Below are 15521 nucleotides of genomic sequence, written 5' to 3'. Positions count from 1 at the left end.
CATGAGGAACTGTAAGTCCATAAAACCTCTTTCTTTTGTAAATTGCTCAGTCTCAGGTATGTCTTTATTAGCAGTGAGAAAACAAAGTTATACAACAAATTGGTGCCAGGAATGGGGTGCTGTTGAAAAGATACCCAAAAAATGTGGAAGTGACTTTGAAACTGGGTAACAGGCAGCAGCTGGAACAGTTAGGAGGGCTCAGAAGACATGAAAATGTGGGAAAGTTTAGAACTTCTTAGAGACAAGTCTGTTGAATGGCTGTGCCCAAAATGCTGATAGCATTATGGACAATAAAGTCTAAGCTGAGGTGGTCTCAGATGGAAATGAGGAACTTGTTGAGAACTGGAGCAAAGGTGACTCTTGTTATATTTTAGAAAAGAGACTGGTAGCATTTTGCCCATGTCCTAGAGATTTGTGGAACTTTGAACTTGAGTGAGATAATTTAGGGTATCTGGCAGAAGAATTTGGAAAAAGCAAAGCATTCAAGAGGCAACTTGGTTGCTGTTAAAGGCATTCACTTTTAGAAGGGAAGCAGAGCACAAAAGTTCAGAAAATTTGCAGCCCATGTGACAAAAAAGAAAATCTCATTTTCTGTGCATAGATCCAAGCCAGCTTCAGAAATTTACATAACAAGGAGCTGAATATTAATGACTAGGACTAAGGGGAAAATGTCTCTAGAGCATTTCAGAGGTCTTCACTGCAGCCCCTCCCATCACAGGCCTGGAGGCCTAGAAGGAAAAAGTGGTTTTGTGGGTGAGACCCAGGATCCCTGTGCTGTGTGCAGCCTAGGGACTTGGTGCCCTGCATCCCAGGTGCTCCAGTTACAGCTGAAAGGGACCAATGCAGAACTTTAGGCACAGCTTCAGAGGGTGCAAGTCACAAGCCTTGGCAGCTTCCATGTGGTGTTGAGCCTGCTAGGGCACAGGAAGTCAAGAATTGGGTATTGGGAACTTCCACCTAGATTTCAGAGGATGTTTGGAAATGCCTGGATGTCCAGACAGAAGTTTGCTGCAGGAGTGGGGTCTTCATGGAGAACCACTGCTAGGGCAGAGGGAAATGTGGGGTCAGAGCCCCCACACAGACACCCTATTGAGGCACCACCTGGTGGAACTGTGAGAAGAGGGCCACCATCATCCAGACCTGAGAATGGTAGATCCACTGACAGCTTGCACCATGCACCTGGAATAGTCGCAGACACTCAACGCCAGCCCATGGAAGCAGCCAGGAGGGAGGCCGTACCCTGCAAAGGATAGGGGCAGAGCTGTCCACGACCATGGAACCCCACTTCCGGCATCAGTGTGACCTGGATATGAGATGTGGAGAAAGAAGGAGATCATTTTGGAGCTTTAAGATTTGACTGCCCTGCTGGATTTTGGACTTGCATGGGGCCTGCAGCCCTTTTGTTTTGGCAATTTTCTCCAATTTGGAACAGCTGTATTTACCCAATACCTTTACCCTCATTGCATCTAGAAAGTAATTAACTTGCTTTTGATTTTACAAGCTCCTAGGTGGAAGGGATTTGCCTTGTCTCACATGAAACTTTGGGTTGTGAACTTCTGAGTTAATGTTGAAATAAGACTTTGGGAGACTGTTGGGAAGGCATAATTGGTTTTGAAATGTGAAGACATGAGATTTGCGAATGGCCAGGGATGGGATGATATGGTTTGTCTGTGTCCCCACCAAAATCTCATCTTGAATTTTAACTCCCACAATTCCCACATTTTGTGGAAGGAAACCGGTGGGAGGTAATTGAATCATGGGGGTGGGTCTTTCCTGTGCTGTTCTCATGATAGTGGGTAAGTCTCATGAGATCTGATGGTTTGAAAAACAGGAGTTTCTCAGTACAAGCTCACTCTGTCTTTGCCTATTGTCATTCATGTAAGACATGACTTGGTCCTCTACCATGATTGTGAGGCCTCCCTAGCCACGTGGAACTGTAAGTCCATTAAACCTCTTTCTTTTCTAAATCGCCCAGTCTTGGATATAGTCATCAGCAGCATGAAAACAAACTAATGCATCTTTCCTCTGTCTTTTTGTTCTATTCAGGCCCTCAGCTGATTGGATGGTGTCCACCACACTGAGTAAGAGCAGTTCTTCCTTACTCAATCCACAGATTTAAACACTTATCACTTCTGGAAATACCTTCACAGGTGTACCTTACCACCTGAGTATCCCTTAATGTGGTCAAGTTAACACCTAAAATTAACCATCATAGTGGTCAATTTGGTAAATGTTTCAAGTATACTTGAAAGTCTTTATATTCTCAAACTGTTGGGTTCAAGATTCAATGTATATCCATCATACCAAACTTAAAATTTGTGTTGTTCAAATCCTCTATATTCTAAGATTTTGTCTGCTTGATCTACAAATTAGTGAGAGAAGAGTGTTAAAACTTTTCCAATATGATTATAGATTTTTAAATTTTCCCTCATAATTTGATCAATTTCTGTGTTACACATTTTGAATGTATATTATTTGGTGCATACAAGTTTAGAATTGCTATGTCTTTCAGGTGACTTATTCCTTTCTAAATCATGCACTAGCCACTGTTATTCTTAACAATGCTTCAATAATGTTTTTGCCTTAAAAGTCTATTTTTCTAACATTAATATAACACTTTCCTTTTCTAGTTAGCACTTACTGGCATTTCTTTTCCTAGAATTTTGCTTCCAATCTTTCTATGCCCCTAGGTTTGGATGTGTCTTTAGTAAACATCATTTACCTGAATTTTTAAAATTCAATCTTTTAATATATGTTTTAGGTAATAACATTAGAGTGCTTAATTTATTGTAATGCTTTGTGTGTTTGGACTTATTTCCACCATTATATTCTGCATTTATACTTGCTGCCCTTCTGTTTTCCTGCTTTCTTGTTCATTTGGGGGCCAATCAAGTTTTTTCTTAATTTCTTCTTGTTTGGAAATAGCATATTTTATTTCCATTCTTTTACCCTAGCTTTATAAGGCTTAGAGTTAATGAATATGTTTACCCTTCATCTAAATAATACAAGAATATAAAGATACTTAAAGTCTGATTATTCTCTACCTGTCTTAAATGTTACTATCTTTCAGACCTTTGTATCCACTGAACTTTAAAAAAAAAAAAAAAACATGTCATTTATTGCCAGGTGTGGTGGCTTACACCTGTAATCCCAACACTTTGGGAGACTGAGGCGGGTGGATCGCCTGAGGTTGGGAGTTCAAGACCAGCCTGATCAACATGGAGAAACATCGTCTTTACAGCCAGGCATGGTGGCACATGCCTGTAATCCCAGCTACTCAGGAGGCTGAGGCAGGAGAATCACTTGAACCTGGGAGGTGGAGGCCGTGGTGAGCCAAGATGGTGCCATTGTACACTAGCCTGGGGAACAAGAGCAAAACTCTGTCTCAAAAAAAAATTATGTATTTATATATGTCATTTATTTATTTCTTATGGCATATTTAAGACAAAAAGAAATAGAGTTATAGACTCTTAGCCTCTGTTCACTCTTCAACTTAAGAAATAAAACATTACTCATAGTGTCGACCTGCCCAGTTTTGCCTTCCTCCCCTCAGAAATAACTACTGTAAGATTTTAAAAATGTCCCATTTTGTTTTTATTCAGAAATACTTGCTTAGATTTTTCTACATATTTACTATTTTATTTTGTCACTATTGCTTCTTTGATATTATTCTTTTCTGGATTAAATTTCTTTCTATCGAAGAATATTCTGACTTGTTTTTCAACAAAGTTCTGTGAGTCACAGCTTCTCATTTATTATCTGAAAATAAATATTTGTATCTGATCTAATTCTTGAATAACATGGGCTTGGGTATGAAATATATATAGATATAGAACTGTTGATTAGCAGTTACTTTCTTTGAACATTTTGCAGTTATTATTTTATTTTTTCTATTATGATGCTATTAAGAAATATCTTATCAATCTTATTATTATTCATTCATAGGTAATCTGCTTTGATAGGCAAAGTTTCTCTAATTCCCTTTACAGAGTCCTTATGAAATTCCTACTCAAAGAAATTTCTTTATTCTAACCTTTATGTATGTATTTGTATACGTATGTATTTATAAAGACATTTATATACACATTATGTATACTAGATGCCTTATATATACATATAGTACGTGTGTATATATATATATGTATATATGTATGTCTTTATAACCCTATATTTTCTAGTTTATGAATTTCCTCTAAGCTGTATCTAATATGCCCTTAAAACCATTGAATGTACTTCAAAGTCTTTATTTTACATTTCTAGAATTTCTAATTGATTCTTTTTCAAATCTACCAGCATCTTATTTTTTCATATTTTTTATTTCTGTTCAGTTTTAATCATTTTAAACCTTAGGTATCTTATAATCCACCTTTGGTAGTTCTAAATCCTTGAGGTATAATTCTGCTGTTTTCACTCTTTTCTAAATCTCTCAAGGTGGATTGTTTCCCTGTTTGTTTTGTAATTTTGAGTGGTGAGCTCATCTTTAACAAACTTCATCTGGAGGAATCATGTGTGGCCTGGGATGACGTTTTATCACACCAGATTTGTTCTCTGTTTGCTTCTGCTGGGAAAATGTTGACATGTGAATACGGGATTTTTAGGGCCATGAAATTTTGACACTGAGTTCATAGGAGGTGCATGTCTGTGATTACAAATTCTCTGGGGAGGCTTATTTTCTACTCTCTACCCAGACCTAGATAGACAAGCTTTCTTGTTTTCTCTTGTGCCTGTGTGTATATTATTTCAGTCTACCAATTCACTAAAGGGATAGCCCTTAAATGATCCTGGATTTACATAAGGGGTTCATCAGGCTCAACACCCCACCCCACCTCCCTCCAGAATTTCCATGGCCTTGTCTTCTGTCTCTGTGAGTATGAAAATGAAAGCCTCTAGATTTCTGAGACCATAACAACCTCCCCAGCCCATGCCAGCTACACTCCTACCATGTTTGCTATGTGATTGCTGTTCGGGCTCTCAGTTCTCTCTTCCTCTTGGCAACTCTGATGATTTCTCTTTCTTACAAACTCAACTATTAAGAGTATTTATTTTATTGTATCTGGTATTCTAGCATTTGTAGTGGGAGAATATTCAGGGTATCTAGACCACTATAATCCTATAACTGGAAGTTACTTTAAACACAGTTTCACAATTTATCCCAAACCACACTGGTGAGCCTCTTCCCAAATCTGGTCCTACTCCATGCTTCCTGTTTTACAAACCAGAATGCCATCTTGATGGCTTCTTCACCTTCCTTGTATAATCAATCCTCAAGCCTTGCTGATTTCTCTACTGAATGTATCTTCAACCAATCCACCTGTCTCCACCTCCACCGCCCCACCTTGGTCTAAGACACCATCATGTTCCCCTGGGCTACTGTGATAACCTCCTCCTGCTCCCCCTTTTCAATCCATTTATATTGCAACCAGAGAAATCTTCCTAATACCTAAATCTGGTCAATTCACTTTTCTATTATGTATGGGCACTGTACCTGGGCATACTGTGTTTATTAGTTTCTGAGAGCTTCCCTACCAAAATACTAGGGGTGCCTAGACAACAAATTGATTTTCTTACAGTTCTGGAAGCTAGAAGTTCAAGATCAAGATGTTGGTAGGGCTGATTTCTTCTGAGGCTTTCTCCTTTTGAATGGCTGTCTTATCTCTGTGTCTTCACATGGACTTCCCTCTGGGTGTCCTAATCTCCTCTTTCTATAAAGACACCAGTCTTGGATTTAGGCCCACCCACATGACCTGATTTTACCTGAATTACATCTCTGCAGATCTTATTCCAAATAGTCACATTCCAAGGTATAGGAGGTAGGGCTTCGACATGTGAATCTGTGGAGAGACACAGTTCAGCCTATCACACTGTGTGAAGCTGACACTCCCCACCCTCTCTTTTTCTGCCATTTGCCTGATTTCTCTCTGCTTTCCAGACACTTCTTGTTATACAGTGAGGTTTTTTTTGCCTCAAGGGCTTTGCAAAAACTGCTCTCTTCACATGGAATGCTCCCCATCCCTCAACCTCATTTAGCCAAAGGCTAGATCTCAGCTTCAATGTTACTTCCTCAGAAAAACCTTTCCCGACTCTCAGATTAGGTCACTTCTCTGTGTTTTGTGTTTTTTGCCCCCTCTCATATCACTTCTCATAATTCAAATTAAATGATTAACCATGTAATTACTGAATTTCCTTGATCCTACAATGCTATGAGTTGTTAGATATACCATCGATTTCAAAATGCTTGTAGGGAGAGGGAAAGAATACTACTCTCTCAGTCAGCTATTGCTATAATAATCCTCAAAAAAAAAATCCCAAAATTCAGTAGTTTAAAACAATAAGCATCAATGCCTCCCTCATGCATTTGCTTATACAAAACTCAACTTCAGGTTCCCAGCTCTGGGCTCCAGGCTGAGTTGGATTTAGGTTGGCTTCACGTATCTTTAAATTTTCCATGGACCAGTAGCTACCTAGGCTATGGTATTATCATGATGGATGATAGAAGTTGAAGAGACTTGCAGTGCCTGCTAAGGCCTCAGCTTGGAACAGGCACACTGTCCTTCAACCCAGTTCCAACAGTCACAGCAAGTCCATGGCCAAGCCTGACATCAATGGATTGGGAAAGTACTATGCTTCCTCTAGAGGAGGCACAGAGCCACATGGAAATGGGCATACATATAAAATGTACAATCCTAGAACAAGGAGGAAGAGGGAAAAATCATTCAATCTACTATAACTATAGTAAACAGTATATACACAATTTTTTTTTTGCAATAGATTATTCAATTATGTTTATCTATACAACAACATACCATTTTCTTCCATGGTCTGAGCAAAGTCTCATAGTCAGAGTTTCAAATATCTTCTCAGGCAGTTTTGCTCACCAACAGTTATGCACATCATCCTAGCGACCTGTCCTTTATAGAACCAGGGCTTATGACCTTGATCTCTTTTACCCCTCAGAACCAATACCTATTTTTTAGGGATATGAAAGAATACCAAAGTTTTATATGCACTCCCAATCTGGTTAAACTCAGACATGTCCCCCAACCATCCTGCCATTGAGCCATAACTGACTCTCCTATCCTTGGAAATGAAAAACTTTTCATAGAAATCAACAAGTAGTTTTTAACAGATACTTGACACCTGAACTATAGTCCACAATGCAGTAAATGGTCATCCAACCTCTGTGGCACAGAAATTCTAGGATCTCTTTTTAACGTCTCTAATTATACTGTCTGGTATGCAACAGGGAATTACTTTGAGCAGTCTCATTAACAAAAGGAAACATAGGTTTGTCTCCTACTGAGCATCTTCCCTTCTTAGGAAGTCTGCAAAGGAGCTGGGTGTTTCTAGATGACGTTTAAGTGTAAGTCCCTTATTTTTCCAAGGGCAGAATATTTGCCTCATTTATTGTGACTCTGCTTGCAGCTCTATTCCCATGTTTTTTCTGCATATTCAATAACTTTCATTTCAAAGCTACCTTGGAGTCAAGTCCTTTGGGAGACATTTAAAAAGACCACTAGAGATCTATATTTAAGTTAAAATTCAACCCCATATGGTGATAGTAGTGGAAATAACTCAATGAAGAAGACACTTGTTTGACAAGAAATACAACATCAACTACAGCACAACTCATTCCTCTGCCTAACAGCTGGAAAGTTTCTTTTAACATGGATTGAAGGATCCATTCCAATGTAACACTGAAGTGGTTATCTAAAATGATGTCTTCCTTAGTTTCCCTAACCTCCCACCACAAGGGTAGGAAAGTGACCAGAGCAGGGTGAATAAATGTTCTTTTGCCAGGGTCTGATTTGGATGTGGATGTGAGATGTTCTCTCTTCTGAGGCTGTAAGAATCAAAGGTAACACACCAAAGTTATCTTTCCTACCACATCAACATAGCCTTCTAGAGAAAGAAATCAATCTAGAGGAGGGGAGAAGGAAGAGAGTCCAAGGAGGGAGGGAGAGGGAGAGAAGGAGAAGGAGGGAGAGAGAGAGGGAGAGAGAGGAAGAGAGAGAACAAGAAGGGAGAGAGAGAGACCGAGAAAAGTAGAGAGAGGGAAAGGGAGAGAGAGATGGAGAAAGGGGGAGAGAGGAGACAGAGAAAGCAGCAGAGAGAGAGATTGAGAGAGAGAGAGAGAGAGGGAGAGAGAGAGAGAGATATGCTTGAGCATTGGGTCCTCATATTCCCGGAGATCATCTCCTAGGACTTTTCAACACATAAGCCAAATTTAATGCCTGATTAGTGTGAGTTAATTTCTGTCACTTGCAATCCAATAGAACCCTGGATACTACAAAGTAATAACCATATGAACATCATGATTAAAAAAACAAATAAAAATACAAACCCCACCACAGTGCAGCAGCTAAAAATAATTTCAAAGTGACTCAAGTTCTTCATTTATTTTCTTGAACACTATGAAGGGCACAGAGTCCACAGCTATTCTTAAAAATCCCCCTCTGCCTCCCCCATCTAGTGGTTCACACACAGCAGCTGCTTCTCCTCCTTTATATCGGTCTTCAGATTCCACTCTCATGTCAAGATAACCTCCTCCTCCAAATTTAATCTTTTGAACTTTTGTTCTTTCTTCCTTTCCTCCCTATTCTCATCCCTAAAGCCCAGAAGAACTTGTCTGTCAAGGCAAGACTCACCTCAGAACACAAAGAATGGAGAAAACCAAGCAGGCAAAGCAGAGAAATTTGTTAGCAAGAAGAGAAGGCTGGGAACACCCACAGGTTCCTCATTTTTGTCCCACTGCTCCCTTTTTAAAAATGTTGTAAAGTGAAAATAAATGTACCTTCATTTGAGGTTCTATAAATGTTTTAATATTTTTTTCTTTCTAATCCATTGTCTTCCATATACATGTCATGTATCTAATAATGATTTTTGAATAAACAAAGAAGAAATTAATGACTATATGAATTACAGAATGAACAAAAAAGGAACATGGCCAGGCGTGGTGGCTCACGCCTATAACCCCAGCACTTTGGTAGGCCAAGGCAGGTGGATCTGAGGTCGGGAGTTTGAGACAAGCCTGACCAAAATGAAGAAACCTTTTCTCTACTAAAAATACAAAATTAGCCAGATGTGGTGGTGCATGCCTGTAATCCCAGCTACTTGGGAGGCTGAGGCAGGAGAATGACTTGAACCCAGAAGGCATATATTGCGGTGAGCCGAGATCATGCCATTGCACTCCAGCCTGGACAACAACAGTGAAACTGTCTAAAAAAAAAAAGGAACACATGAATAAATGTCAAAGAAAGACATTAAACATATGTAGAAACTTATGGAACTTAAGTTGTGGTCAATACATGCTGGACATCTAGAAGAGTAAAAAAATATATATTTCTAAAATCCAAGTCATCTCTTCACATACATTAAGTGAATAAATTTTAAAAAGTAAAAAATAACTTTGACAGTAAAAGAAAATTATATCTCTATTTATTAAAAGCTTTCCAAAATTTAAATAATCTCAGTAATCTCAGTGGTAGCTATAACTAAGGATATTAATTAGAATTATTTGCAAACAACAGAAACTCAAAATGACTAAACGAGACATGAATGTATTTATTGGGAGAAGCTGCAGTATGGATTAGCTATCAAATAGTCATTTCCTCTCTTTTGTCTTTGTGAACTTCATCCTAATTTTTTTATGGTCTATTCATCCCTCTACCCCCTATATGGCTCAGGGTTAGATTCTAACTGATAGATCGAATTTCCACTCCCACTGCCAGTTTATGCATATATGATGTAGTGAGGTATGTGGGGGAGTCTCCTAATGAGCTTATGGTAAACTCTTCCTGATTGCAGGGAGACAAGTTAAAAAAAACCTCTCCTGCATCTGGAAAGAGATATATGGTGAGGATGTGATGGCTGGATTGCTGCAGCCTTCTTGTGACCATAAGGGGTCAGCTGAAGAAAGGCTGCCATGTCAGGATGACAGAGTGGAAAGATGTAGCCACTCCACATCCATCCTTCTTGCTATCTGAAATAAGTTTTCCTTGCGGAACAAGTCAGTAGAGCCAGGACATTCTGTTTCCCGCACCTGACGGAATCCTAGTGGATAGAGAACAATATCAAACGGAGGCTGGACTTTTGAGCTTGGGACTGGTAAAAATCCCAGTATCTGTGGAGGTTAGGAAACAGACCCCCACCCACCATCTTTTGGTGGAAATAGTCTGGTTGGGCTCCCCCAGGTAAGAAGGACTGGAATATAGAGGTTGTCTTTTTGTTCCTCTCTCCAAGGCAAGATTCCATTTCCAGGCCTGATAATATCAGTAAGAAATTATTATTTCCTCAAATAGAATTTCAGATCTGACAGAAGGATAGGTAGATGTTGAATAGCCAAAAATGTCCAAGTGTTTGCAACATCAACAATCAGCTGCCTGGTTTCCCCCAAGACCTCCTGCATTATGGGTTTCCTTGTGTCTTAGTGTTCATTCTCAGAGGGCTTCCATTTCTCCCAGTCATCTCCTGTCCCCATTTTCCACTTCTATAATATTCTCTGTCTTTATTGTATTTCATTTTTTAGAGATGGGGTCTTGCCCCATTGCCTTGCCTGTGGTGCAATCATAGCTCACTGCAATCTTGAATTCCTGCACTCAAGTGATCCTCCCACCTCAGCCTCCCAAGTAGTTGAAATGATAGGCAGGTGCCACCACATCTCGCTAATTTTTGAAGTTTTTTGTAGAGACAGAGTCTCACTATTTTGCCCAGGCTGGTCTCAAACTTCTGGCCCCAAATGATCCTCCCACCCCAGCCTCTCAAAGTGCTGGGATTATAGGAGTCAGTCACCACACCTGGCCTTGTCTTTATTTCAAATAATTCCTTCTGCACTGTCACCTTTGTCCACCCTCTCTGTACCTTCATTCCCCAAATGTGGAACTAAAGCAAGCCAGTTTCAGTGTAGCCGGCTTTCAATGAAAGCTTGGGATTACAGGTAGAGATGACATTGGGGCACAAGCTTAAAACAGAGTGTAATCCAATCCTTGAATAAAAATAATGAAATCATCCACTCTATCCCACTATGGGTTGCTGCTAGATATGTTACCTTTAAGTCTTTGCTTATGTCCTTCTATTCTGTGACGATTTTCTTTTCCTCTCTATAAGGTTTTCTTTTTCTTCAGTCTTCCCAAATTCCTATTAATTTCTTAAGCAGAGTTGTTCTTCACCTTTTACTCCAAATCCACCTTGTGGCATCTCATGCATATCCCAGAACCCATTAAGGAGCTCTGGCAATGGATTACCGACTTCAGATTTCTATCTGTTAAAGTACACTGCTTCGTGGTAGCTCTGGAATTCGTTTTTCCTTTACAGGATACAAATTTTAGGAAGTGCTTCCCTCCTGACTAATCTTGGTAAGCAGAAAGGAAGCTATTTAAAGACTTAAGACTTATCCTTCTCCGCTTTACAGAAAAGCCTAAAGAGATTTTTTTCTTTCCTTTCTTTTTCCTTTCAGCCCCTCCTCTTCTCCTTCTTCTCCCCACCCAATGCAAAGAGGGTAATTGTAATGTATTCATATGCTCGCAATCCAAATGAAAACCAAAGTATGACACCCAGTCTAAGGGGAAGGAGCAAACTGAGTGCCATGTGCTATCACATCTAGTCCCAGCTCTGCAACGTCCCAGCAGTATAATTTTGAGTTGCTCCTTCTGACATTTGTGATGAAAGCTATGGTTTATCTATGTCACAAGGGTATTCTAAAGACTAAATCAGAGGACAGAGGAAGAAGTCCATCTTAAATTATAAAGAGCTACCCAAGTATAATAGAGTGAATACCAGATGGCAGATTCCATCAGTAGACAGTCCAAGAGAACAAGGCAAGAACCCAGCTGCTGCTGATCTCTGAATAAAGGCAAGAATTCCATCAAAGAGCAAAGACTCCAGGGCCTGAGGTTTTTGGGGTATCAAAGTTGGGGGTGGGGGGCCAACAACGAGACTGGAGCTTGAGTTGGATAGCTAGTGGGATTCCTTTTATTTTTTTTTTTGTAGAGGCCGATTCGATCTCTATGGTTGCTGCAGGTCTAAACTTAAAAGAAATCGGTATTACCCTATTAGCTCTTCTCTAAGGCTAAAGGTGCAAAGAGTTAATTACTTTGTTACATTCATCTCTCTTTCCAAATTTTCCACATGGGCTTCTCCCTTCATTAGCCATCATATGAAACAGAAGAATATTTATTATTTATTATGTGTATTAAATTTTATGTCTTTTCTTCTTAATGCTTAAAATGCATGAGTTTACCGCTTTCTGTATTCTCTCCTTAAAAGAGCAATATATTTGTTGTTGTTGTTTTTATCATTTGTTTACTTGCAGTCCTCGACTTTTCTTAGGGTCAGTAATTCTTCATAAGCAAAATGAAAAGACGCTTCTGGCATGCCTTAGATTAATCACAAGAAGCAAATAGCTTCCCATACATTTTTCTTATTCTTAATTCCTTTCTTTTATCTTTTACCCAATTTAAATATAATACCTATAAATGCCCACTCAGTAATGGTTAAGTTATATGGTTTTACTTCAGGGCTCAATAGTAACTTATTAAAGTATATTTTATAAAATGATTTGGCTGTCAAGATAACATGACTATAGCAATGACTTATGTGCACACTGTGGGTCATTGCCATGGCTCTAAGTCAGTTCTAAAGGGAACATGATATGCACACCTACGTGCCAATTTCAATCTTGATTATCTACTGCAATTCATTAGAGTAGAGGAGTTCCAAAGAGTTTATTCATTTTAAGCCTTGTTTCACTTGCCTAGAAATGAACTGCTAAAGTACTCAGAAGGAAAGCATATCTCAATAATTCCTCCGCTTAAAATCATCATTATTTTTGCACTTACAATAGGCAACATATAACAGTGCATTATACATAGTCTTGTTCATTTTATGTGTCTATGGCTTATTTCTAAATTGTAAATGCCTTAAATACAGAGAATGCCTCTCTCTTTTTCTGTCTCCCACGATGGGAATATGGATACCTTCTAGCACTTGCTTCACTTAAGAATACTGGACTTAAATGGAAAAACTAGTTCACATGTATCAAAAGGTTCACTTAAAAGTTTCCCTTACAATCTAGGTTTCATTTGGAAACGATGATGCTTATAATGATTATGTCATATCCCCTCAAAGCAATTTGGAAAGCTTTGTCTGATAAACCTTTTTTATCCCAGTTCTATCTTTTGCTGTTCTCACCTCCCTCCCCTCCACTTTCTCCAATCTCTTTCCTCTTTATCCCTAACATTATTATTATTATTTTTGGGATTCACTCTTCTACTCTGTACACACATGAGCAATTATGTAGGAAAAAGGAGTCTGGCATTTTCTTACTGTAACCCAAAGAAAAACAAGCCTAAGCATATTTTGATAACATAAAAAGCCAATAGATTAATCTTTTGGAGAAAAAAAACTGACCAGAAAGAAAATATATTTGTTTCAAATTGCTTTCGAAATACAATATTTAGATTGAAAAAAAAAGTATACATGGGTCTGGGTCAGTTTGTTTACTTAGAGAAGGTACTGTGAATATTCTTAATTATGTATGAGTATATAATCTAGGTTGGTACAATTTTAGATGAAGCTGCTAAAACTAAAATGTTTGAGAAAACAGATATTGCTAAATAGTACAGAGAAACCACTTTATACAGCACCATTTTTTCATTGAACACTCAACTGAGAAGTAAAACATCCAGAACATGCCCAGTTTATTGGGAGTTTGTTTTCATATTTCTGCATGTGTTTATAAAAGCATTTCAAGATGTAGCTTTTTACTGATTCTACCTTGCTAAAAAATCAATCAAGCAACCATCATTTGCTAATAAATGTTTTTTTATCACCACTTTCAAACCTTTTTCAAAGCATCTGAGTTCATCTTCACTTCCTCCATCTTGAAATAGAGACCCCATGCTGTGACACCCTAAAACCACCTCTGGATTCAAAACTATGGCTGCCTGGAATTGAAGGCCCAGTTGCTGAGAATTCCTAATTTGCAAAGCAAGGGAGAGTTCCTAACTGAATAAATTGAGTTTGTAACTAAAAACAAAAACAAAAACCTGTTCATCTATTGCAAGTCAGTATACTCCCTTTGTTACATGGTATGCAATTAGAGGCATTTGAAATAAAAGGTAAGTTAAATCAGAAGTCTCAGGGACAAGAAAATACTATTTTAAATCAGGGAGTGTCAAATGATTTTCAATTCAGTACCAAAGGGTATTTCACAGGTAATTTCTCAGGCTGATGTTAGCTAATTATTAGCTACCATACCCTGCCTCCCATTCTTAGTGACTATCTCCTGGCAGAAAGACACAGCTAGGAGTGTTTTGTTTCATTTGTCCTTGGAGTTTTTATCAGCATCAAGAAGGTGGACTGAGCCAAAGTTAGAGGAATTCTGGAGCTAAGCAAAAAGCGACACGTTTAACAGCCCCCATTAATTGGGGCTGTTACATGATTAATTTGAGAAAAACAGAAGAGACCGATTTCTTTACAACTCACAGTTGGATGCAACGCACTAAAAGTAATCCTGTAAATTACATTTTAAATCTCCAACATATTCCAAGCAGATAAAATAGTGGCATGATTGACCAAACTCCTTTTAAAAGTACACATATTACGATGCATCATAGTTATAAACAGATGGTATTTGGCCTCCTTCCTATTCTCAACATTTGGAATTTCTAAACTATGTGAATTAAACAATAATATTTTATAAACATACAAGGGATTTTGCTCACTGCTTTGTTAACATAGAAATTATACAATGCTGACATTTATTTAAATTTTAAAAAGTAAACAACAGTGTGCATCGAAATAAAGCAAACTAAAATCAACATAGAGAAGTATGTTCTGTGTGCATTCTACCTACAATGGCACTGGCCTTTTAAAGGGAAGACATAATGGGTTGAAGAACAAATTGTAGCGTAGATCGGCCTAATCTCTTGTACTCCAAGGGCTCATTTAACACCTCTCTGTAAACAACGGATATTTATACCATAATTGGCTATTTGACCATCAGTGTTCATTTACTATGTAACCTGCTATTATAGAGTTAAAAGAAGTTCCCCTTCATTGGCTCGTCAGCTTTCAGAGTAGTGAAAGTGTCCTCGCAGTTTTAAAAACACTTACACAAACGGGAATCAGTCTGACACTTGTACTCAGAATGAGAAACATTATCATGATATCAATAAGTATATATTTATTCTTTGGGGGATATTATTGCCAGAAAGAAAAGGAAATATATTAGATCTGAGTGTCATTTCCTGAGATTCTTTTCTAAAATTATAGCTTTAACCCTTTCGCCACAGTTTGGAAGGGAGACCCATCTGCTGATTTGATGTACTAAATAGAAGGCACTTGGTTTCCAAACACTATTCTCACATTTGCAAAGTTGCGCTGTGATGAATAAATAATGAATCAGATATTTCAATCCGTTTTATGATTTTTGAAAGCCCTGAGTATCATTGTTTACAGTCTCTTCTTAATGCACTTTCAATGTGTTCCTGTTCAGCCTTCCAAGGGTAGGTTTACGTAGGCGA

The 15521-nt window shown here is 38.4% G+C and overlaps 1 long non-coding RNA gene across 9 annotated transcripts in view; it reads right to left on the bottom strand.

Annotated features, from left to right (window-relative positions):
* Positions 1 to 14812, bottom strand: part of LOC105731609 (uncharacterized) — a 253122-nt gene extending 238310 nt beyond the window's left edge. For 6 of the 9 annotated variants that reach the window (XR_010344612.1, XR_010344615.1, XR_010344609.1 and 3 more), the window contains exons 1-3: positions 5755 to 6797; positions 3185 to 3359; positions 1141 to 1303 (exon numbers count right to left, since the gene is read on the bottom strand). This is a non-coding gene — a long non-coding RNA (uncharacterized LOC105731609). The other 3 variants (XR_010344613.1, XR_010344616.1, XR_010344614.1) reach the window with 3 other exon arrangements.
* Between the last annotated feature and the right edge of the window lie 709 nt (positions 14813 to 15521).

Source organism: Aotus nancymaae, unplaced genomic scaffold, assembly GCF_030222135.1.
Source record: "Aotus nancymaae isolate 86718 unplaced genomic scaffold, 86718_ANA_hifiasm-v0.15.2.pri h1tg000029l, whole genome shotgun sequence".
Classification (NCBI taxonomy): Eukaryota; Metazoa; Chordata; class Mammalia; order Primates; family Aotidae; genus Aotus; species Aotus nancymaae.
This window is presented reverse-complemented; position numbering and strand designations above follow the sequence as displayed.